The 26,605-nt window shown below is 41.9% G+C and overlaps 1 long non-coding RNA gene across 1 annotated transcript; it reads right to left on the bottom strand.

The window, feature by feature from the left end:
• Positions 1-1,285: 1,285 nt before the first annotated feature.
• Positions 1,286-26,605, bottom strand: LOC148146986 (uncharacterized). Its single transcript, XR_015760029.1, has 3 exons — positions 26,515-26,605; positions 12,978-13,091; positions 1,286-1,494 (listed from the first exon to the last, which is right to left on the bottom strand). It is a non-coding gene; the product is annotated as an uncharacterized LOC148146986 (long non-coding RNA).

Below are 26,605 nucleotides of genomic sequence, written 5' to 3'. Positions count from 1 at the left end.
ACGCTAAACACCTCACAGCCAGTTAAATAAACAAGTGCAAGTTATTGTTGTAACGTCAGAAATACTGCAACCAATTTATGAACAGAAAGGTCCTACAGAAAGCAATGCAACCAAGAGAAGATGGTTTGAGGTTTTTTTTCTTGTATGGGTTGGGGTGCCATGACTAAGAGCTGAAAAATGTGTTGCTGGAAAAGCTCAGCAGGTCAGGCAGCATCCAAGGAGCAGGAGAATCGATGTTTCAGGCATAAGCCCTTCTTCAGGAAGTGCCATGAGTAAGGCCAACATTTGTTGTCCATGCCCAGTGTCCCACATGGAAACATTTGTGAAGGAAAACACCTTTGACCACCAGTCCATCAGGAAGTGGTCAGCATGTAGCTTCCTTGAGACCCTGCGGGGAAAGGAGAGGGTGGACCCTATTGAGTTGTTCCCTGAACAGACTGTTAAAGTCATTTGGCAGAAGGCCTCATTGCCAGGACTTTCCAACAGGCACCAAAAGGGAGCTTGGCTGAGGGTGAGAATGGCACTCCCTGTGAGATCCTTCATGTACGCTCAGACTCTCTGTGTCACTGCACACTGCCCTCAAAATGGCTGTGGGGAGCAAGAGACTGTTGCACATCTCCTTCTGGAATTTGCCTTTGGCAAAGAAAGTCTGGAGAGAAATTGAGTGATTTTTTTTTTGTTGAGTTCATCCTGAGCAGCTCCATGATGCAGGAGTCTGTGCTCTATGGTCTATTCCCCAGGACATGTACCAAGACAAACATTGATTGTGCCTGGAAAACCATCAACTCAGTGAAAGACACTGTTTGGTCTGTCTGAAACCTGTTGGCCTTCCAGAGCAAGGAGTCACCTTGAGTGAGTGTTGCCGACTGGCACCTTCCAAGGTCCAGGATTACCTGATAAGGGATGCACAAAAGGCTGTGGAAGCTGCCACGAAGGCACAGTGGGGGAAACCACTTTAATACCTTTCTGCCAAAGTACATGGGGGTCGGTTCAGTTATCAGACTCTCCCAGTGCCTCAAATGCACTTAAATATAGTTTGTATAAGTAAAAGAAGACTTGGGTCTTTTTTTGCAACTGTAGGGCGTGGCAAATTCCAATGTTTGTTCATTTGTTTTTCAGATGCAGAGACTGTACAGGGCTGATTCCGTAACTGTGTATGTGCATAAGGATTTTTTTTTAATGAAGAAAGTATATTGTTGCAATTAAAAAACATTCAGCAGTGCAGCTCGCTCCTCCCCATGAAATGAAGTTGGGGGGAAGGGTCAGAAAGCCAGTTGGCTTGCTATGCACGCCCTCTGCCCCACAGACATCCTGAGGAGACCTGGGGGTGTGAATTCTCCCTGAGCTGGGTGCTGTCCATTCTCCACATCAGCTGTTGCTGCTGTTTCAGGCCTTCCCATAGGCCCTCCTCTTCTTGAATCCATCTTCGCCTTCATAGGCAGGCATCCAGAGTGACCAACAGCGGCAGGGCAAGTCCATCTCAGTGAAAAGGAACTAAACAGGGCACAGGAGGAGCCAACAAGTTTCTTAAATCTTTGAACATTGAGTGGTGGAATACCTTCCAGCTAAGTTCACTTCTCCATACAGCGGGATATCCTGCACTTGATATTATTTGGTCATATCTTGCTTTTCTCTTAACTAGGTCATTTTTCTTATCTAGGATTCCTTCTCTCCCTTTCACACCTTAATTTTGATTCTTTTACATCTCATTTTAATTCTTTCTCCACTATTAGCAGTCCCTTTTGACTTATGCACTGTGCCCCTGCCTCTGTTAAAAGTTTACACCAACACCATTCAGTTACCAAGAGGAGTCATACAAGACTGGAAATGTTAACTCTGTTTCTCTCTGCACTGATGCTGCCAGATCTGCCGATGAATGGCTGGGGCCAAGCTGCCTCCGGCATGTGGGCATCGGACTGCCTCCATGGCCAGGTTGGCAGCTGCCATGGGGGAGCCAGCTCCAACAGTCTCAGTGTCTGCTAGAAATACCGCACACAGATTGGCACTCCATTGCTCTAAGCAATGATGCTCATGCAACGCTTGCTAATGGCAAGGCAATAGAGGGACAAAGGATTTTGATCTCACTGGATGTGGCCCTTACTCACAAGGAGTCAGGGGCACCCAACTGGATGAGAAATGACATGCAGATCCCCCATGAGTTTCTCTCAGACACTCCCCAACCCCAGCTAGGTCACCAAACCAAACCTCTGAACACATAGGCTTCACTATACTCACCCTCCCTCCATGCCAGCTGTGAATTCTGGGACTACACAGAGATGTGGTAGAGGTTAAAGGATGAAGAAGACCTCCTGAGGGCACATACGTGGCATGGTGGACACATCCATAGAATCCCTACAGTGTAGAAGCAGACCATTCGGCCCAACAAGTCTACACTGATTCTCCGAAGAGTATCTCACCTGGACCCATTCCCCTACCGTATCCCTGTAACCCTGCAATGCCCATGGCCAACTTACCTATCACTGGACACAATGGGTAATTGAGCATGTCCAATCCACCTAACTTGCACATCTTTGGGCTGTGGGAGAAAACCTACGCAGATACGGGGAGCACTCTGGAACAGCCAGAGGAAACCCACGCAGACACAGGGAGAGTGTGCAAAGTTGAAACTTTATTGCTGGAACAGCACAGCAGGTCAGGCAGCATCCAGGGAACAGGAGATTCGACGTTTCGGGCACAGGCCCTTCTTCAACTCCACACAGACAGTCGCCTGAGACTGGAATCGAACCCAGGACCCTAGCGCTGTGAGGCCACCGTGCTGTAAATATCACTGTAAACATGTTATTACATTTGTAAATATATGTTCACTTTTCTTCATTAGCTGTCTGCGAATGTCTAACTAGTCACTACTATAACATTGAAGGGACAAAGTCTATCAATTCTTAGTGCCACACGATGTTAAATGGGCCAATGTGTGAAGTGAGCAGCTCCTACACCAAGTGCAGGCTGTAGATAAATGGCAGATGTTTGCACTTTGGAGCAAAGGTCAATCTTTCGAAGAGTCAAAATGTTGCTCATGTATGGAGGCATTAGTAGAATTGATTTGTAACGTCGTCTTTTCAGACAACAGATACTTGGCGAAATACTCTAGGTTAACACCTAAGACTTATAAAGCATGTCGAGTCTATGGATGTGTTTCAGCTTCAACATGTAGGTGCCTGTGTGATGCTGTTGTCTTTCAAAATAGCCTCATGTTGCTCAAAAGTGAAGTTACAGAAATATCCCCAGTCCCAGTGTGCTGGTAGCCAGATGGAAGGACAAAGTGGTTGCAGCAGCCATTGAAAATCTTAAGGTCCCAGCAGCAGTGAACATTTCCCTTTGACCTGCCGGACACATCCATGAAATGAGTGCAGAAGAACCTGATCTCAGTTATAGTGAGCAGAAGGCTGTGTGAGAGAAGTCATAGGGTAGTGGTGGACCATGAAGCTCACTTAGAGCACCAATTCGGACAATTCGGACCAAAGTGGCTGTGGTATCTGTTGCTCTTCCCCCACTGTCTGGCCAAGTGACAGTTTGGCATGTATGATAGGAGAAAGGCTTGAGGACAGGGCTTTGGTTAGGTGGGGGAACGCTGTTGGTATACGTTTCCATAATCTGAACCTTTGAAACCGGTGGACCCCATAGGGCAAAGGGCTGATGGACGGATAGTTTTGAAAATATTGTAAACTTTGATGGTTTCAGCCTGGTCCTTGGCAGTAGACTCAACACTGGTTGCTCCACTGAAGGAGAGCACTACTTCAACATCAGGGTGAGGGAATTTGGCCATGCCTGCCCAACACATATATAGCTGGCAGTGGGGTTATATAGCTGGCAGTGGGTGTGGGGTAACATGTTGGAGTTATATAGCTGGCAGTGGGTGTGGGGTAATATGTTAGGGTTATATAAATGGTAGTGCATGTAGGGTAACATGTTGGGGTTATATAGCTACCGTAGCTGGCAGTGGGTGTGGGGTAACATGTTGGGGTTATATAGCTACCGTAGCTGGCAGTGGGTGTGGGGTAACATGTTGGGGTTATATAGCTGGCAGTGGGTGTGGGGTAACATGTTGAGGTGATATAGCTGGTAGTGCGTGTAGGGTAACATGTTGGGGTTATATATCTGGCAATGGGTGTGGGTAACATGTTGGGGTTATATAGCTGTCATTTCTAGCAGTGGATGTGGGGTAACACGTTGGGGTTATATAGCTGGCAGTGGGTGTGGGGTAACATGTTGGGGTGATATAGCTGGTAGTGTGTGTAGGGTAACATGTTGGGGTTATATATCTGGCAGTGGGTGTGGGTAACATATTGGGGTTATATAGCTGGCAGTGGGTGATGGGTAATATGTTGGGGTTATATAGCTGGTAGTGCGTGTAGGGTAACATCTTGGGGTTATACAGCTGTCATTGCTGGCTGTGGGTGTGGGGTAACATGTTGGGGTTATATAGCTACTGTAGCTGGCAGTGGGTGTGGGGTAACATGTTGGGGTTATATAGTTGCCATTGCTGGCAGTGGGTATGGGGTAACATGTTGGGGTTATATAACTGCCATAGCTGGCAGTAGGTGTGGGGTAACATGTTGGGATTATATAGTTGGCAGTGGGTGTAGGGTAACATGTTGGGGTTATATAACTGCCATATCTGGCAGTAGGTGTGGGGTAACATGTTGGGGTTATACAGCTGTCATTGCTGGCTGTGGGTGTGGGGTAACCTGTTGGGGTTATATAGCTACCGTAGCTGGCAGTGGGTGTGGGGTAACATGTTGGGGTTATATAGCTTCCATTGCTGTCAGTGGGTGTGATGTAACATGTTGGGGTTATATAGCTACCGTAGCTGGCAGTAGGTGTGGAGTAACATGTTGGGATTATATAACTGTCAGTGCTAGCAGTGAGTGTGGGGTAACATGTTAGGGTTATACAGCTGTCATTGCTGGCAGTGGGTGTGGGGTAACATGTTGGGGTTATATAGCTACTGTAGCTGGCAGTGAGTGTAGGGTAACATGTTGGGGTTATACAGCTGTCATTGCTGGCAGTGGGTGTGGGGTAACATGTTGGGGTGGTATAGCTGGTAGTGTGTGTAGGGTAACATGGTGGGGTTATATATCTGGCAGTGGGTGTGGGTAACATGTTGGGGTTATATAGCTGGCAGTGGGTGATGGGTAATATGTTGGGGTTATATAGCTGGTAGTGCGTGTAGGATAACATGTTGGGCTTATATAGCTACCGTAGCTGGCAGTGGGTGTGGGGTAATATGTTGGGGTTATATAGCTACAGTAGCTGGCAGTGGGTGTAGGGTAACATAGAACATAGAACATAGAAGAATACAGCGCAGTACAGGCTCTTCGGCCCTCGATGTTGTGCCGATCCAAGCCCACCTAACCTACACTAGCCCACTATCCTCCATATGCCTATCCAATGTCCGCTTAAATGCACATAATGAGGGAGAGTCCACCACTGCTACTGGCAGGGCATTCCATGAACTCACGACTCGCTGAGTAAAGAACCTACCCCTAACATCTGTCCTATACCTACCCCCCCTTAATTTAAAGCTATGCCCCCATGTTGAGGTTATATAGCTGCTGTAGCTGGCAGTGGGTGTAGGGTAACATGTTCGGGTTATATAGCTTCCATTGCTGGCAGTGGGTGTAGGGTAACATGTTGGGGTTATATAGCTACCGTAGCTGGCAGTGGGTGTGGGGTAACATGTTGGGGTTATACAGCTGTCATTGCTGGCTGTGGGTGCAGGGTAACATGTTGGGGTTATATAGCTACCGTAGCTGGCAGTGGGTGTGGGGTACCATGTTGGGGTTATATAGCTTCCATTGCTGTCAGTGGGTGCAGGGTAACATGTTGGGGTTATATAGCTACCGTAGCTGGCAGTGGGTGTGGGGTAACATGTTGAGGTTATATAGCTGCCGTAGCTGGCAGTGGGTGTGGGGGTAACATGTTAGGGTTATATAGCTGCCATTGCTGGCAATGGGTGTGGGGTAACATGTTGGGGTTATATAGCTGTCATTGCTAGCAGTAAGTGTGGGGTAACATGTTAGGGTTATACAGCTGTCATTGCTGGCAGTGGGTATGGGGTAACATGTTGGGGTTATATAGTTGTCATTGCTAGCAGTAAGTGTGGGGTAACATGTTGGGGTTATATAGCAACCTTAGCTGGCAGTGGGTGTGGGGTAACATGTTGGGATTATATAGTTGGCAGTGGGTGTAGGGTAACATGTTGGGGTTATATAACTGCCATATCTGGCAGTCGGTGTGGGGTAACATGTTGGGGTTATATAGCTGTCATTGTTAGCAGTGAGTATGGGGTAACATGTTGGGGTTATACAGCTGTCATTGCTGGCTGTGGGTGTGGGGTAACATGTTGGGGTTATATAGCTACTGTAGCTGGCAGTGGGTGTGGGGTAACATGTTGGGGTTATATAGCTGTCAGTGCTAGCAGTGAGTGTGGGGTAACATGTTGGGGTTATACAGCTGTCATTGCTGGCAGTGAGTATGGGGTAACATGTTGGGGTTATACAGCTGTCATTGCTGGCTGTGGGTGTGGGGTAACATGTTGGGGTTATATAGCTACTGTAGCTGGCAGTGGGTGTGGGGTAACATGTTGGGGTTATATAGCTGTCAGTGCTAGCAGTGAGTGTGGGGTAACATGTTAGGGTTATACAGCTGTCATTGCTGGCAGTGGGTGTGGGGTAACATGTTGAGGTTATATAGCTTCCATTGCTGGCAGTGGGTGTGGGGTAACATGTTGGGGTTATATAGCTACCGTGCTGAAAATGTGTTGCTCGAAAAACGCAGCAGGTCAGGCAGCATCCAGGGAACAGGAGAATCGATGTTTCGGGCATAAGCCCTTCTTCAGGAAGGGCTTATGCCCGAAACGTCGATTCTCCTGTTCCCTGGATGCTGCCTGACCTGCTGCGCTTTTCCAGCAACACATTTTCAGCTCTGATCTCCAGCATCTGCAGACCTCACTTTCTCCTTATATAGCTACCGTAGCTGGCAGTAGGTGTGGGGTAACATGTTGGGATTATATAGCTGTCAGTGCTAGCAGTGAGTGTGGGGTAACAGGTTGAGGTTATATAGCTACTGTAGCTGGCAGTGAGTGTAGGGTAACATGTTGGGGTTATATAGATACCGTAGCTGTCAGTGGGTGTGGGGTAACATGTTGGGGTTATATAGTTGGCAGTGGGTGTAGGGTAACATGTTGGGGTTTTATAACTGCCATATCTGGCAGTAGGTGTGGGGTAACATATTGGGGTTATATAGCTGTCATTGCTAGCAGTGGGTGTGGGCTAACATGTTGGGGTTATACAGCTGTCATTGCTGGCTGTGGGTGTGGGGTAACATGTTGGGGTTATATAGCTACCGTAGCTGGCAGTGGGTGTGGGGTAACATGTTGGGATTATATAGTTGGCAGTGGGTGTAGGGTAACATGTTGGGGTTATATATCTGCCATATCTGGCAGTCGGTGTGGGGTAACATATTGGGGTTATATAGCTGTCATTGCTAGCAGTGGGTGTGGGCTAACATGTTGGGGTTATACAGCTGTCATTGCTGGCTGTGGGTGTGGGGTAACATGTTGGGGTTATATAGCTACCGTAGCTAGCAGTGGGTGTGGGTTAACATGTTGGGGTTATATAGCTTCCATTGCTGTCAGTGGGTGTGGGGTAACATGTTGGGGTTATATAGCTGTCATTGCTGGCTGTGGGTGTGGGGTAACATGTTGGGGTTATATAGCTGTCAGTGCTAGCAGTGAGTGTAGGGTAACATGTTAGGGTTATACAGCTGTCATTGCTGGCAGTGGGTGTGGGGTAACATGTTGGGATTATACAGCTTCCATTGCTGGCAGTGGGTGTGGGGTAACATGTTGGGGTTATATAGCTACCGTGCTGAAAATGTGTTGCTCGAAAAGCGCAGCAGGTCAGGCAGCATCCAGGGAACAGGAGAATCGATGTTTCGGGCATAAGCCCTTCTTCAGGAAGTGCTTATGCCCGAAACGTCGATTCTCCTGTTCCCTGGATGCTGCCTGACCTGCTGCGCTTTTCCAGCAACACATTTTCAGCTCTGATCTCCAGCATCTGCAGACCTCACTTTCTCCTTATATAGCTACCATAGCTGGCAGTAGGTGTGGGGTAACATGTTGAGATTATATAGCTGTCAGTGCTAGCAGTGAGTGTGGGGTAACAGGTTGAGGTTATATAGCTACTGCAGTGAGTGTAGGGTAACATGTTGGGGTTATATAGCTGCCATTGCTGGCAGTGGGTGTAGGGTAACATGTTGGGGTTATATAGCTACTGTAGCTGGCAGTGAGTGTAGGGTAACATGTTGGGGTTATATAGCTCTCGTAGCTGTCAGTGGGTGTGGGGTAACATGTTGGGGTTATATAGCTGCCATTGCTGGCAGTGGGTATGGGGTAACATGTTGGGGTTATACAGCTGTCATTGCTGGCAGTGGGTGTAGGGTAACATGTTGGGGTTATATAGCTACCGTAGCTGGCAGTGGGTGTGGGGGTAACATGTTGGGGTTATACAGCTGTCATTGCTGGCAGTGATGTAGGGTAACATGTTGGGGTTATATAGCTACCGTAGCTGGCAATGGGTGAGGGGTAACATGTTTGTGTTATATAGCTACCGTAGCTGGCAGTAGATGTGGGGTAATATGTTGGGTTAGAAAGCTGTCATTTGATCTGGTGTAACATGCTGAGATTATATAGCTGCCATAGCTGGCAGTGGGTGTGGGTAACATGTTAGGGTTATATAGCTGTCATTGCTAGCAGTGGGTATGGGGTAATATATTGGGGTTATATAGCTGTCACAGCTGGCAGGATACGAGATATGAGGCTGACAGCAGGTCAATGTGTGTGTTGGTGAGTTGAGCTTGGGATTTTGAGTCAGAGTTCAGATTGACAGTGACTGTTGCTTGTTGAGCAATGGGATTATATTGCTGATGGGAGCAGCACTTATCTTCTTCTTTGGACCTTCACAATTGAGGCCTCAACAACAGTAGTTGAGAACTTTGAGCTCTCTACAATGTTTTTACCATGATTCAGTCTTTTTCCATTGTAAAAGTGTCCTGTACAAGAGCTCCTACCAACTGCTCCAGTCCCTGTCTGTCCCCTTTAAGAATGTAAACTGGTTCTCGGGAGTGTAGACTGAACTCTCGGGAAGTTGGGCTCCTGTTGGAACACGCAGTTGTTCATAAAAGCATTTGGTGCTCGCTACATGCTGCAATCATGGTAATGCTTAGACAGCACAACATTGGCATGGATACTGAGTGATTATATGTCATGTAGCCCAAGATTTATTATTGGATGATTTAGCCCCTTTTAAATCTAATGGTGGCAACTTGTTTCAGTCAGACCATTGTCAAGTCTTTCTTGACTGTGAACCTTTTTGGCCCTCTTCTTTTTATTCTCCCCTTCCAACATTTGCTCTATGGTTACGTTTCTGCATGTGGCAGAGCTGTGAAGTATTCAGCAAGCAATAATAAACAAATCCTATTGTAATAAGAGATGTTCAGGTATCGGACTCACTGCCTCAAGCCATCCATAGCGCTTTCTGAAATTACCTTTGCATCTGCTGGGATTCATTATAGCTGTAGTCAGCTGTTAATTGTGGCTGTTACAGATGTCACAACGCAGATTTGAATTGGATCCAAGGGACTATCCCTCCACTGTTCCTCCTGCTTTAAATAACCTAGACTTGTCTTCAAAAGAAAGCAACTTTTCTGCCTTAGGGGGCACTTACCTGCATGGTCTTGCGTTGCTCATCGCTAGCCACTGACATTATTGATGGAACAGAGCCCTTGCAGTTCATGTAATTATGTACCGGACAATATAGTGTGATGTGAGTGCCATTAATAATATTGTGAGCTTTGGGAAAGCCTCCAGCACAGAAAAATTACATTCTGTTGCTGTGTTTCCTTATGGGGGTAGGGCGGGTGGAATGTAATGAAAGTGTTGACTGTTTGCAAGAACACACTCGGTGACCTGCTGGACAGGCTGAGGTTGCCGGTGTTCCTTGTGGTGGCTTGGAATGAGATTAATATGTAATTTCTTGACTCAATGTTGCCGTGATCTTTGCTGGCACTGGCACTGACCCCATTGACAATATTACCTGCAGGCCAGATCCCAGCAGATATCACAACTCCCACTTGTCTCCTTATTAACATAGACTGTGACAGCAGTTGTCCTTGAATATTGTCAGGTGTATGTGTTGGTTTGCAAAGCCAAATGCTATGGTTAAGGATGCCAGTGTGCGAACTACCTTCCTCCTTTATCATGTTCCTCTCGAAAAACTTAAAGCTCTGATTGCAGAATTCAAAAATCTCATAAAAACAAAATGTAACTGTGAGGCGCTGCAGATGAAGTTTTAATAACCAGCTTTCTGAGAACTCAGAATGTCTTTGGCCTACAACGACCATTTTATATAGCCAAGGGGAGCACACAGTGTGTTCCTCAACTTAAGTACAATTTCCACGAATTACTTAGTAACACAAAGGTCTTTAGATATTTTCAAATAGTGCAAAAAGCCAGAAGGCAGATTAAATCATACACATATGGATCTCAGCTCAAACCCCTAGCTCTACCTTACCCGTGCTGCAGAATTGATGATTGGCTGAAAGGTCTACCCCAATAAATGTGCTAAATACAATGAGCCAAAGTGGTGAAATTCAAGTTTTGAAGTTATAATTAGTATGGACTTGTATAGAGAAATATTCATGTATTAAATGTAACCTTTTGCTATTTTAAGAGGAATAGCACACAAACAGACCCTTCACTCCAACTCGTCCATGCCGACCAGATATCCTAATGATCCAGTCTCATTTGTCAACATTTGGCCCGTATCCCTCTAAACCCTTCCTATTCACATACCCATCCAGATGCCTTTTAAATGTTGTAATTGTACCTGCCTCTCCTATCTCCTCTTTCAGATCATTTCATACATGAACCACCCTCTGCATGAAAAAGTTGCCCCTCAGGTCTTTTTAAAATCCTTCTCCTCTTATCTTAAACCTATGCCCTATAATTTTGGAGTCACCTACCCTGGGAAAAAGACCTTGGCTATTGACCCTATCCATGCCTCTCATGATTTTATAAACCTCAATAAGGTCATCCCCTCAGCCTCTGATACTCCAGGGTAAAAATACCCAGCCTCTCCCTATAGCTCAAATCTTCCAACCCCAGTAACATCCTTGTAAATCTTTTCTGAACCCTTTCAAATTTTGTAACATCTTTCCTACAGCAGGAAGACCAGAATTGCAAGCAGTATTCTAAAATTAATCTAAGTCAAGCATCCAATTTCAAAGCCTCAATGTCACCGTTCACAAAAAGAATTTGGCACCACATTTTACTGGTACTGAAAGGCCAGTTATCAAGTTGTATCACATCTGGCACTGATTGACATGACATAGGTCAAGAACAGTAAAGCCACCTGTGATTGATAGAAAAATAGTTTCAGTTCCAAACTGATAATCATAATGACAATTATAATGTATCTGGTGACACCCTCAGTTAGATCATCTTGGTTTTGAGGTTGTTTTGGGGCTAATTTCTTTATTCATGTAGGAATTCACCTTCAATCAGACAATCCAGTTTATCTAGCTGGTAAAGAGGGAAAATACAAATTAGTTCAATGCTTCTTTAAAAGTTTTATATATTTCTACATCTTGCTATGTAAAGAGACCTGGTCAAAAGCAGATGGACAGTGAAGAAGCCGTTTTTTTTGTTTCTTGAACGCATTTCTATAAGCCTTTGTCTGTGGTATATGCAAGGGTTAGATGTATTCAGTTGAATGCTTGTCAGAAATCAAAAAGAAACACAGAGTAATGTCTTCTTTCCAAAGTCTTTCTGTGTGGATATCCCTGTCCCAGGGATTTTCCCAATCTGAGTGGAAGTAATGAAGATTTAACGCTGCTTATTGTAGGCTTCAATAAATTTATATTTCCAATCCATTCAAAGGTGTAATAAATTTGGACAGACTATGCAGAATTGTGAGAGAATCTTTGGCTATAAAAGAATTCCTCTGTCTCACTGCCCTTGTGATTTTTCTGTTCCTTGTAAACTCGTTAAAGCTGATACAGGATTTTCGACACTCACTGGTAAGTTTTTTTGTTCATGTGAGAATGAACCTTGGGGAAGTGAGGATATGGTGGGTTGGTGACACATCTGTTCAAGTACTGCCCTTTCAAGGTGTACAATATCAGGTTTATCATAGAGTCAGACAAAATAAGGTCATATAACATAGAAATAGGTCCTTCAGCCCAACATGTCTATAGTGATAAACACCAAACTGTACCAATCCCACTTTTCTGCACTTGGTCCATAGTCCTGGGACTTTAAGTGCCTCATCCAGATACCTCTTATTTGTTTGAGAGGACCTGCCTCCGCTACCCTCTCAGACAGCATGTTCCATATTTCTACCACCCTTCTGGATGTCATTTAGATCTGGCATTGACTCAGGCATTTGAAAAACAAAGGTAACACACAGCCTTTTCCAGGCCATTTCAGAGCTGCTCTCTGAACAGTCTATTACATTGTTGTAGATTTGAAGTCGCACATAGACCAAGGACATGGATTATTGGGTGGTTTTTTGCTGAGATGATGTTTTAGGAGAATTGACAATGGCTTCATAGTCATTCCTGATTAATATTGAATTAAATTTGCTATGGTTCCCAGCACACTAGCTAGGTCTCTTGGTTACTAAATCAACAACAGCGCTACTAGGCCTTCACCTGCCCACATCATGGATAGATGGATGAACAGCGTTCGATGTGGGTGACTGAGGTGGAGGTGTGACATTGTATTAAGCTGAGGATGAATGTTAGGAAATGGACAGGTGGGGATTTGAGGAAACACACAGAAAGTGAGGCATGAATCCACCTGTAAGGTCTGAGCAGGTGTTGCCTGGAGAAGGCAGTGTGAGAGTCTTCATGTGATACATACAGGAGAATGGAATGGAATATGCCACTGTTCTCACCTTTCCTGCTTGAGGCACTATATCTTGGAATGTGATCACCGCACATCAACTGTTCACCTTTAGAACATTCTTGAGCCGTGTCTTTTGTTTTTTTCAGTGGCAGGCTTCTTCCTCCTGTTAGCAGAGAAGAGAATTTCCTTCTGGGTCTTAAAGGAGGCATCAGTGAATTGATGAGACAAGTTGAGACTCTACTATAAAATTTCTGTGTTCTCTTATCTCCAATCCACCAATGTCAAGTTTGCAGTGTTCCTTGAAACAGTGCAATCAAGCTCAACTTCTACAAACAATCATCACACCTGATTGATCAGAAAATATGAAACTCAAATGTAAATACTGAGTTGAAAGGTTAGTGACAGGCTGGCTTGAGTTTCAGCTTTCACGTAGAGTACAAGCTCTCAGTCCCCTGAATGGCGTCTAGTCTGCCATTAATTTAAAATCTCCCCCGAGCTCACTGTCAGTACTTTGTCATCTTCTGCCTCTTCCATTGCTTTTTTAACATGCATGGATACAATGCATTTGTAGATTTAATTCATTCTGAGTTTGGTTACTTTATCAATTAAATTCCTCTGTTTATCTTAAATGTCTTTTCATCTCTTCATCTAATGTCATGTTAGACTGTCATGTGAATACAGAGATAAAGTAATTGTTCAAGTGTTCAATTTGTGATTGGGGACTCCAAAGTTAAGGGGATAGATAGGAGGTTCTGTGGGAACGAGAGAGACTCACGGTTGGTATGTTGCCTCCCAGATGCCAGAGTTCATGATGTCTCAGATCGTGTTTTCAGTATCCTTAAGTGAGAGAGGGAGCAGCCCCCAAGTCATGGTCCACATAGGCACCAATGACATAGGTAGAAAAAGGGATGGAGATTTAAGGCAGACATTCAAGGATCTAGGGTGGAAGCTTAGAGTTGGAACAAACAGAGTTGTTATCTCTGGTTTGTTATCCTTGCCACATGCTAGTGAGGCGAGGAATAGGGAGAGAGAGGAGTTGAACATGTGACTACAGGGATGGTGCAGAAGGGAGGCATTCAGATACCTGGATAATTGGGGTTCATTCTGGGGACATCTACAAACAGAATGGTCTACAAACCTGAATCAGAGGGGTACCAATATCCTGGGGGAGGGAATTTGCTAATTCCCTTCGGGAGAGTTTAAACTAATTCAGCAGGGGGATGGGAGCCTAAATTGTAGTTCCAGTGTCAAGGAGGTTGAGAGTAATAAGGTCAGAAATAAGGTTTCAAGGTCGCAAGAGTGGACCAGCAAGCAGGAAGGTGGTTTGAAGTGTCTACTTCAATGCCAGGAGCATCTGGAATAAGGTTGGTGAACTTGCAGCATAGGAATAGATGTTGCATGTTCTGGGGTTCTTCCTGTTCAGTAAGAACAGGGAAGGTGGTAAAAGAGGGGGAGGTGTGGCATTGTTGGTCAGCAACAGTATTACGATGGCAGAAAGGACATTTGAGGACACATCCACTGAGGTAGTATGGGCTGAGGTTAGAAACAGGAAAGGAGAGGTCACCCTGTTGGGAGTTTTCTATAGGCCTCCAAATAGAGGAAAGGATAGCAAAGATGATTCTGGATTGGAGTGATAGTAACAGGGTAACTGTTATGGCAGACTTTACTTTTTCAAATATCGACTGGAAATGCTATAGTTCGATGGGTCAGTTTTTTTCCACTGTGTGCAGGAGGGTTTCCTGATGCAGAATGTTGTAAGGCCAACAAAGGGAGAGGCCACATTAGATTTGGTACTGGGTAATGAACCAAGCTAGGTCTTATATTTAGAGGTAGGTGAGCACTTTGGTGATGGTGACCACAATTCGGTTATGTTTACTTTAGTGATGGAAAGGGATAGGTATACACCGGAGGGCAAATGTTATAGCTGGGGGAAAGGCAATTATGAAGTGATTACGCAAGATTTAGGGGGCATAGGATGGAGAAGGAAACTACGGGGGATGGGTACGCTTGAAATGCGGAGCTTCTTCAAGAAAAGCCATTACATGCCTTTGATAAGTATGTACCTGTCAGGCAGGGTGGAAGTGGTCGAGTGAGGGAGCTATGCTTTACTAAAGAATTTGAATCTCATGCCAAGAAGAAGAAGAAGGCTTATGTAAGGATGAGATGTGAAGTCTCAGTTAGGGTGATTAAGAGTTACAAGTTAACCAGGGAAGACCTGAAGAGGGAGAGCTAAGAAAAGCCAGAAAAGGACATGAGAAGTCATTGGCAGCTAGGATCAAGGAAAACCCTAAAGCTTTCTATATGTATATAAGGAATAAAAGAATGACTGGAGTAAGGTTAGGGCCAATCAAGGACAGTAGGAGGATGTTGTGTGTGGAGTCTGAGGTAAAAGAAGAGCACTAAATGAATATTTTTCATCAGTATTCACACTGGAAAAAGACATTTTTGTCGAGGAGAATACTGAGATACAGGCTCCTAGACTAGGGTTGAGGTTCACAAAGAGGAGGTGTTAGCATTTTTGGAAAGTGTGAAAGTAGGTAAGTCCCCTGGGCTGGATGGGATTTATCCTAGGATTCTCTGGGAAGCCAGAGAGGAGATTGCAGAGCCTTTGCTTTGATCTTTATGTTGTAATTGTCAATATAAATAGTGCCAGAAGACAGGAGGATAGCAAATGTTGCCCCCTTGTTCAAGAAGGGGGGTAGAGACAACCCTGGAAATTATAGACCAGTGAGTCTTACTTCAGTTGTGGGTTAACTGTTGGAAAAGGTTATAAGCGATAGGATTTAACATCATTTAGAAAGGAATAAATTGATTATGGATAGTCAATATGGTTTTATGAAGGGTAGATCATGCCTCACAAACCTTACTGAGTTCTTTGTCGAGGTAATCAAACAGGTGGATGAGGGTAGAGCGGTTGATATGGTGTATATGGATTTCAGTAAGGTGTTTGATAAGACTCCCCATGGTAGGCCAGTGCACAAAATATGGAGGCATGGGATTAAGACTGATTTGGTGGTTTGAATCAGAAATTGGTTAGCTGAAAGAAGACAGAGGATGGTGTTTGATGGGAGATGTTCATCCTGGAGTTCAGTTACTAGTGATGTACCGCAAGGATCAGTTTTGGGGCTGCTGCTGTTTGTCATTTTTATAAATAACCTGGATGAGAGCATAGAAGGATGGGTCAGTAAATTTGCCGATGACACTAAGGTCGTTGGGGTTGTGGATAGTGTTGAAGGATGTCGCAGGTTACAGAGGGACATAGATAAGCTGCAGAGCTGTACTAAGAGGTGGCAAATGGAGATTAATATGGAAAAGCATGAGGTGATTCACTTTGGAAGGAACAACAAGAATACAGAGTACTGAGCTAATGGTAAGATTCTTGATTTGGAGATGCCGGTGTTGGACTGGGGTGTACAAAGTTAAAAATCATACAACACCAGGTTATAAATTCTTTTGCTATAAATTCTGTGTTACGATCGAGCCCTCCACTATCACCTGATGAAGGAGTGTCGCTCCGAAAGCTAGTGTGCTCCCAATTAAACCTGTTGGACTATAACCTGGTGTTGTAAGATTCTTAGTAGTGTAAATGAGCAGAGAGATCTCAATATCCAAGTGCATAGATCTCTGAAAGTTGCACTCAGGTTTATTGGGTTGTTAAGAAGGCATACAGTGTGTTAACTTTAATTGGTAGAGGGATTATGTTTCGGAGCCATGAAGTCATGTTGCAGCTGTACAAAACTCAGGTATGGCTGCAGTTGGAGTATTGAATGCAGTTCTGGACACCGCATTTTGGGAAGAATGTGGAAGCTTTAGAAAGGATTCAAATATTTACTAGGATGTTGCCTGGTATGGAGGGAAGGTTTTACGAGGAAAGGCTGAGGGACTTGAGGCTGTTTTCATCAGAGAGAAGGTTGAGAGGTGACTTAATTGAGATATATAAGACAATTAAAGGAATCAGCTTCCTAATAAATTAAAAGAAAATATATTTTTAAAAAATGCCCAATTGTGTCATTGTGGCCAAATGATACAGCTTGAATGTTGATCCTTTCATCAAACGAGTGTAAGTAGCAATATTCCCAATTCTTCCTGAGGGCTTTCCCAATATAATGAGTGAACATTTTGCAATAGTTTTTTGACTGTCAAATGTTCCAGAAATTCAAGTTACACTGAATGTAATTTGTTCATAAAGTCCTACAATCCTTTACATAAGTCCTACAAATTTCACATAAAAATGACTGAAAAAGCAATGATTAGATTAACACAAATCAATCAATATCACAGTCTCAACCATCATTTGTTAAAGTCAAAGTTCAGAATTGACAGGGATTTTGAGAAGACAGAGTCAATATAATGCAAATGGAAGGAGACACTTAAATCGAAAGAGAAAGTCAGACTGGGAAATTGAAAACGAGTCAAAGGAAGAAAGCATAAGTTAAATTATTATTTTCATTCAGTTTAGTAAAATGCTGATTATTAAACTAAATACGTACTTGTGTGGAAGTATTTTTTACACCGAAACTCTTCAGGATGTTTTAGATATGATTATAATAACAACAATTTTGCAAAATAACCTGTTAAATTTCAAGCACTTTTGATGCCTGTTTAATGATCCTGTTCTCTGAAAACGTGTGTACATTTGCCATCTTACATTTAAATGGATAAGCTGCTTTTTTAAACTGGGCTTGGAGTGTAGTGTATTGCAAGATCCAAGCATTTTTTAACTTTGCCATCTCTACTGGGGAGTGTAAATTAATTCAATAATTACTGCCTGTAATGGAGCGCGTGTTCATCTGATTCCATGCAATACACAATATTCTTCACCTTTCTATGTTTCTGTTGACCTTTGACACATTCCTTAAACTGGTCCTTTACTTTTGTTTAGGTGCCAAATTTTGTCTGATGATGGTCCTGTGAAACTCCTTCGGGAAGTTTTATTTCACTAACTGCATGTTGCATTGTTGCAATAAACCATGACAAAGACCTCCTTCAGGATGGGATATCATCAGGGGGTGGGAAATGAGTGGGGCAGTGATTTGAGGAGGCAGTTTTCAATGTAGAAGTTGCCTGGTATTCCTGGAGTCATAGAGGTTTGCAGCATGAAGCATGTCCTTCGGCCTAGCTTGCCCATGCCACCCAGTTTTCTTAATTAAACTGATCCTGTATGATTATGTCTGGTCCATTTCTCTCCATACCTATCCCATCCATGTATCTATCTAAATGCTTCTTCAATGACAAAATTGAACTGTCTTCCACCACGACCTCTGGCACCTGTTCCATAAACTCACGACCCACTGTGTGAAGAAAACTGCCTTGCTGCATCCTTTTGTAGCTCTCCCCTTTCACCTTACACCTCTGCCCTCTAGTTTCAGACTCCTCTACTGTAGAGAAACGCTGTTGGCTATCTACCTTATCTATGCCACGCACGATTTTATGAGTGGCTGCATTAGAATTACATTTAAGTTCCGTTCAGGCACCCAATGCTTCTATATCTCAGTCATGCAGCTGCACAGTTTCAAAACAAATTCATTTTATCACATAGTAATTTCCTGGGAGAGGCATCAAAATAGAATGTAACTCTATTGAAAATTCCTGCCCCAACCCCCACCAAAGGCGATAAATCAAGTGCCAGAAGATTGCAGTATCTTCCTTGATCCACCTACCCTCTGAAGGTTGGTCATTGTCTGGAACACATTCAACTGAGATTAGAATGTTTGCAGCAAACCTATACTTTTTGTACATGCCCACAATTTATCTCAGAAGTTGCTGACTGCTTGCAGAACTCTAACTTAATGCTATGCTTAATTTATGCATAATCCCCTTGTTCACACCTGCCTCATTTAAATAGGTGATCCATTCTTTCAAAGATGTAATATAATCTCCTCAAAGTCTGTGCTCCTCTGGAGGACCTGTTTCCTTCAATTGATTTCTGTCTGGTACAGACACAATGGGCCAAATGGCCTCTTTTTGCACTGTAAGGGTCTATGATTCCATGCCAGTGTTATAGATGGAACAGCTTGGCTAGGGGTGCTAGAAGTGCTGGAGCACAAGTCTTCAATATTGGAATATTGTCAGGGTCCATAGCTATTGCATTATCCAGTGCCTTTAACTGTTTCTTGCCATCTTGTGGAGTGAATTAAATGTTGTAGTAAGATATCCCTGCTCCCATACTTGAATCTTCTCTCTATGAAGACCAGCATTATGGTTGCTATCTTTATCACTGCGTCTGTATGTTTACTTTCAGCAACTGATGTCCAAAGACACCCAAGTCTTGCTACACATTCCCCTCTCTTCATTTACAGCCATTCAGACAATAATCTGTCTTTCTATTCTTACTCTGAAGTGGATAACCTCACAGATATCCGCACTATGCCATCCATATGCCCATTCACTCAGCATGTCTGAATCACACTGAGGTATGTCTGTACTCTCACAGTTCACCGTCCTTTCCAACTTTGTGTCACTTGTAAATTTGGACACACTATATTTAGTTCCCTCATCTAAAATATTAATCTACATTGTGAATAGCTGAGGTTCTAGAAAGTATAGCTTTAGCTGCATTTTTCATTCAGCTTCACTTGCCAGTAGCTATACTTCACATCCAGGATATTAAAGAGCTTTGGAAGTTTTGGCAAAATTCTGTCAACTGTTGGCATAAGGCAGTAAGATCTCTTCAGAGTTACTGTTAGATACTTTGAGTTGATGTGTACTCTCAGCTTTCCTGAGAAGGGAGCATCACTGCTACCATGATGCTAATCCATTCAATGGGAATTGTCATTTTCTTGAGTACTCCCTTCTTTTCTCACTCTCACTTCCTTGCAGCCTGTTCCTGCTCCCACCACTGCCCACTGGCCGGCAGTGTGAGGGGACAGGGCAGCCTGAGGCAGTGGTGGGAGCAGGAACAGGCTGCAAGGAAGTGAGAGTGAGCAGCCTGGACTGTCAGATGGGGCAAGGTGGAGCCCTTGTAAGTGGTCCAGCATGGCCAAGCACTTATGGACTATTGTGTTGAACTGTTAACAATGTATCTTTGCTTTTTTCCACTTCTTAGTAAGAAGGACTGTAATGTTTAACTTTTCAACTTTGTTTTCCTTATTTTTCTGCTTCGTAACTTAGATTCTATACCTAGATACCTTTGTACCGAAGGTGGCACGGTAAGTGGTGACTTGTAAACTTTTCACTGTACTCATAGACTACATGTGACTTCATTTCAAGTTAATACTTCTATCTTGTCTTTCAGGCTGGACTTGAGAGAAGCTGGAACTTTCCTTAGCATTCACTGGAGTGATCTTATGCTGCCTTCTACTTTGTGATTATTATCTCCAGGAAGATATCTTAAACATCTAAGGTTAGGGGACTCAATGGAAGCCACATGCCCTTCCCTGAAACATTCCATTCCTTAGCTGAAATCATTTTGTGCTCCAACTCTCTGTAAAGATATATCTTTTTAGCATTCTCCTTAATTTCTTTGTGACTGTTTTAAATTGGCAACCTCTGATCACTAACTCTCCCAACAGAGGAGTTAAAAGAAACAGAGAATCCCCACAGTGCTGAAAGAGACCCTCTGAACAGCAGCCCACACCCTATCCCCATAATCTGCATTTTCCATGGCTAACCCATACATTGCAAGGCAATTTAGCATGGCCAATCCATCTAATCTGCACATCTTTGGACTGTGGGAGGAAACTGGAGCACACCCACACAGACAAGGGGAGAATGTGCAAACTCAACACAGATGGTTACCTGAGGGTGACATTGAATCCCCATCCCTGGCGCTGTGAAGCAGAAGTGCTAACCACTCAGTCATCGTGCTGCCCTGCCATTGCAAATGTTTGAATGGTTTGTACTTGGAAAAACCTACATGAAATCTCCTCTGTGCCTTTTCTGTTCCGGTAAAAATATTTCTGATTACCAAATCTCTCTTCATTCCTTCTATTTACCATCCTATTCTATTGATCCAAGACTTTAACATTGTAATCTTTTGTTTCCTAGATACTGAACAATTATGTTTTCTGACTGTTAAATTTCTAAAAAGTCTCTTAGATGTTTTTTAAACATTTATCACAATCTGAATACTTTGCTGGTAATCCATCAGTATGGTAGCACTGATTTTGCTTAATATTAATGAAAAATAGCTTTCATGAGCTTACAAAATACAGGTGAATATGCCTCATATGTATACTTATTTAACAAGTATCTACCACATTCATTAACCAAGGGTGTAATGTGCTGACAATGGATCAAAAGAAGCTGCACGATCTGCTATTTTACTATTAAACAGAAAAAGTACATATACCATGGAAAAATAAAAAAGTGTTGAGATTAATGGCGTGCTATGTCCTGCGTTTTCTTTTGTTATTTACTTATTACATCTGAATTCCCAATTAGTCATAAATGCTGGTAGCTAACCCACTGGAAAACACTATTAAAGATCCATAGGTTCCTTATTTCCCTTCTGATTGTCAATTTTCAAAATAAATTCCATCATTCACCCAGGAAGTCACAGCAAGCGCCATTGGTGCTCCTCAAACGATTCCATAAAAATGCATTCAACTGCACTCTTGAAACAGAGTAGCTCATTGTTTACTGAGCATGCCATTTTAAACCCATGAATCCTATGGTGCTATGTGCAGACCCTCAGGAAAACTATTATATTGAGCAAACTGCGTTAAAATTAAGGCCCTGTATATATTTGATTAGATGAAGTTTGAAAAAAAAGACACTGATACTATTATAAAATTAAGATACAAATCTAAATGTTTTTATGAAAATTTGCTAATTGACATGATGGATTTCATGTCTGGGACCTCACGACATGCTTTTCCCTTTTGGCACCCAACCTTGCAAATTACTCTTGTTTATATTGAAAGAAGAAAGACTTGTATTTATGTAACACCTTTCACAACCTCAGGATGTCCCAAAGATATTTGCAGCAAATTAAGTACTTCTGCAGTGTAGTCGCTGTTGAAATTAGTACAGGAATCCTAAGTTTATTTCTAGTCCAACCCACTTTCCAGTATTGTAAAAGAGATATCACTTATGTTAAATGGGTTGGGCTAGTCTGTTAAAATAACAATAAGGATATCATATGAATAAACAAACTAATCTCCTGTTAATTTTGCAAACGGTAGATTTAAGGTTGTGGTGTCTGAATTATGCATTCCCAGGCATATACATTTTTATCCTCTGGATATATTATTTCCACACCAGATATCTTCAAACCTTCCTGGATTAAATTAGCAAATTAATGCAGATTAAATTTGGACTGTACTGTATTTTGCTTGGTGACCTCCTATCACACAAGATTCAGGCTTTCTCATACTTTTTTGGGGTGGCACGGTGGCTCAGTGGTTTACACTGCTGCCTCACACTGCCAGGGACCTGGGTTTAATTCCAGACTCGAGTAACTGTGTGTGGAGTTTGCAGATTCTCCCCGTGTCTGTGTGGGTCCCCTCTGGATGCTCCGGTTTCCTCCCACAATTCAAAGATGTGCAGGTTAGGTGAATTGGCCGTGCTAAATTGCCCATGGGTAAGGGAATGTGTTTGGGTGGGTTACTCTTCGGAGTGTCAGTGTGGAAGGGCTTGTTTCCATACTGTAGGGAATCTAATCTAATTATTTGTCAAGCTCTGTTATACCAGTGAATTTGAAAGCATACTTGCTGCAAAGATTCATTCTTTTCTAATAGGAAAATAAGATTTACAGTCACTTCTTCAGAACAATGTATCTTTGAGAAGTTACAATAGCATGTTATTGTGGATTAATACTAATGCCATGATGTTAGCCACTGTATCCAATTGAATTCAGGTGAGTGTGGGAAGGGATCTCATTACATAGGCAACACCATTTGCAGTAGAGATTACATTTTGGTATCAATTTCTATTTTGATGTCAGCCTACTTACATCTAAAAACAGAAGTGCTGATTGTCCACCTATTATAATTCACAGATGGGCCATAATTTTAGCAGCCATGATTTTCTGCCAAAATTAATGTCAGAAGTTGGGAGAAATGTACTCCTCTGCTCTCAAGAGAAGTGGATTTAAGAGAAAATGCATTTTCAATAAAATAAAGTCATTTATTGGACCCTTTAACATTAGAAAAGATTCAAATCTCTATTTCAAAATTGCATTTGTATATATGGCCCAGAAACTCTTGATGCAAGGACAATGTGTGCAAGGAGAAATGCATAACATAAAGTCTCATCTAAAACTGAAACAATGGACTTTGAAACAGGCAATTAAAAAAAAAAATCACTGCAATTTCTCCTTACACTGACCATGCAGAGGACTTTGTTTTTAGTTACTTTGGAATGGCTGACTACACAATAGTAATGATGAGAAAAATTCACTAAATTATGGTCTCCTCGGAAATTAAAAGTGCTTTTTGCACAGTGAGCTTTGATAGGGCAGAGGCATCTTAAGTGCTTGCATCACACACCCATTAAAAGATTGTCCATTTCTTCCATCAGCTTTTAAAGGGATAGTGAAGACTGCTACAGTTAAACCTTAAAACATAATTTTTTTAATGCAAATACATTATTGATTTATTTGATAATTTGTAACTTTAACTAAAGTGTAAATGTTTTGTTGCATTAAATCAACTGTAATTTCATTCTCCAATTTATGACTATTGGGGCATCATTTATATTGGAATATTATTTCAATACTGAATTCACTTGCTCCTTGTGGAGTGTTGCTACTCTGATCAACAAATGGTTAAAATCTTGTTGCAACAATTTTAATAATTCAATTTTAATAATACAGTAGCAAAACATATATGTGACGTCTGTGCCTTTTTTTAGTTGTAAGTTTTCACAATGCAGCTATTTTAAAGTGGAGTCAGGCCTTGGCTTAGAATGAAAGAGTTGTAACAGTTCATTTAAAGCTGTATTTGGAAATTGAGTCAGGCCATGAGCATGGAAATAAAATGCCCCAATCTGAAAATGATACGATTTATAGTAAGACTATGAAACGGTTCCATCCGGCTATCGGTAACAGCTAAAGGGGTAACCCATTGTGATATCCCTAAACCTTGTCCCAGTGAATTAATTATACCTGAAAGTAGCATAGGAATAAAGTATGCAAGATGGAATAACAATAAGTTTTAAACTCACTACTTACTTAATGTACATTGGCTGCAGCAGTAAAAAAAAATAATTTAATCAATTCATATTTCCTGGTATTAAGAACAAGCATCTCTACTACATTAAAATAGAAAGAACCATGAATATCTTTTTGAGTAATCACTCCCACATGTTCCCCAACTCTTACTAACTTAAGCCTTCTTCCCAAATCACCTATTGAGTGATTCATATTGCCCTTGTTAATAACCTTGCAGATAACTTATTCCACATCATAAAAATCTTTCACTTGATTTATTTTCTTACTATCGACGTTTGTCCCCAGTCATCGAATTCTTCACCATAGTGAAAGGGTTGCCTGTGTCATAAATGTCATCAATTTCATTAACAAAAAATTAGGGTTTAAAATGAGGGTTTAACATTACTTTATTTAAGAGACTTCTAGCTGGCTTCAGACTGGAGTAGAAGGCCAGCAGATAAGGGAAAACAAAATCAAAAGTACTTCAAAAAGGAAGAGAATGGTGTTTTCCAAAAAGTGAAAAGGAAGAATTTATTTCTTCAGGTGTTATTAAGAAGGGAAGTTTATTGTGAATTTTTCTCAGTGTATTTGTTTCATGTGTTTCTATTTTATTGGAACAGCTTGCACTGATCGTTAACATTATAATATATCGAAAGTTGTTTCACACGAACATGTATCAGGCAAAAATTGAGACTCACTTCAAGAAAGAGATCCTAGAATGATATAACCAAAAACTTGGTCAAAAAGGTAGGCTTTAGGGAGGATCTTAAATGAATACAGTACATCTATCATTCATTTAAAGGTTTATTTTTGGTTCAAGTGTAATACTTATAGTTAGGTTTTCTCATCACCCTCCTTCCCTACACTTTATGTTGCTATTTTCAGCTATATCATCTCTTCAGGGTTAATTTATCTTTTATTCATCTTTTTCTCCAGACTCTGACATTTCCCTTGTTTTATGGACATGTTCCGTTACTGCCAGACTGAGCCCTCTCTAATTTTAATATGTGGAAATACTGTTATTGGAATTGCTGCATATCACCCTGCATACCTGCCTGTAATCAACGTCTTTTGGGGGTCGGTTAGTTCACTTGGCTGGATAGCTGGTCTACAATGCAGAGTGACACCAACAGAGTGAGTTTAATTTCTGCACCAGCTGGCATTACCATGACAGCCTGTCCTTCCTAATCTCTCCCCTCGACTGAGGTAGGGGGATGCTCAGGTTATATTACCATCAGTCGGCTCTCCCTCTAATGAATGAGCAACCCAATGGTCCAATAGGACTATGGTGAATTTACCTTCCCTCAAATTTTGAAATGTTAAGAGAGAAAAAATTAAACTTGTCAGGACGTGCTTTTTGCAAAAATGGACAAAAATGCTAATTCCAAAAGACTGGTTGAAATTTAAGATGTGATTATAAAGCTCATCAAAAAAACAAAATTGAACAATTTAGCCACTAAAAAAACAATGGTGCCAATAATATAATGTGCACTTGACAATACAAGTTAACAGATAATATCTACTATGATTATATAAACTTTGTATATAGCGTCATCTTATCCATCACACATTTCAGGACCCCTTACATTGTTCCTACTAGTTGTTTCAAGCACCACATTGAAACAATTTTGGTTTGGCACTTGGGAAATAACTCTGAGGTGAATTATTTTTTCTGAGATATATTTGAGACATTTTTGACACTGGCAGTTCATAGTGTTAGCTGTTTGAAGCCTTCGACCATTTTTCAAGTGATGTTAAGATTGTTTACAGAATAAAGCAATTATTCAGTTGTCGGAGTATAGTTTACAGCAGGCACATTGATATTAATGTGTGTACGTTCTGGTGCCTGGAACAAAATATAGATATTTTTCAATAAGTGAATTTCAAAAATCAGACAATTTTTAAAGGAATTGTGTTGATTTTTTTTTACTTAACACAAATGGAGTATTAAAGCTGTTGTGACTAGTGAGAAATTGGCTTTTTTCTTTTTTTACTCTCAGTCAATTGCAAAATATATTTCTTTATGATACAAATGCTATTACACTTTAATTAATGTTGTGTATCTATGTCAAAATCAGGGAGCTGATTCCAAATTTCTCTTGAGTGAAAGAAAGATGACTTTTGTTACCTACTACCCCTGAGGAAAAAGGAGAATCAGATAAACATTCACAAACACAGGTCGTAAGTTGAGAAAACAGAGGGAAGCATGTCTTGTTTAAGTAGTGAGATAAAAGCAGATGCAGTTTATAGTTCTTTGAGTCTATGAGTTGTGAGAATGAGATTTGAACTGTGTCGCTGTTTTCTCGTTTCTTCGTTGTTAGTGTAATTTGTAGAAACCTGGAGCTTGTGATGAATGGTTATTTTCACAAATAACTTGTTCATCAAGTGCTTTTTTTGACATGTGATAAGAATGATCTGCAGTCCATATATTCAACTGATACTCTTTTGATCTCATTAATGTGTGGCATAGCAGGATGTGAGGTATAACACTTACATTCTCCTCTCCTGCAATATGTTCATTTTCGTCTGTTGCACTATTTCCAATGCATGAATTACTCTCTGATGTTGACGTTGCTGGGTGATTG

Source organism: Chiloscyllium plagiosum, unplaced genomic scaffold, assembly GCF_037043375.1.
Source record: "Chiloscyllium plagiosum isolate Xiang-an unplaced genomic scaffold, Cpla_swu_hap1 HiC_scaffold_18, whole genome shotgun sequence".
Lineage (NCBI taxonomy): Eukaryota > Metazoa > Chordata > Chondrichthyes > Orectolobiformes > Hemiscylliidae > Chiloscyllium > Chiloscyllium plagiosum.
The sequence above is the reverse complement of the archived record's forward strand: the minus strand, read 5'-3'. Positions and strand labels throughout refer to the sequence as shown.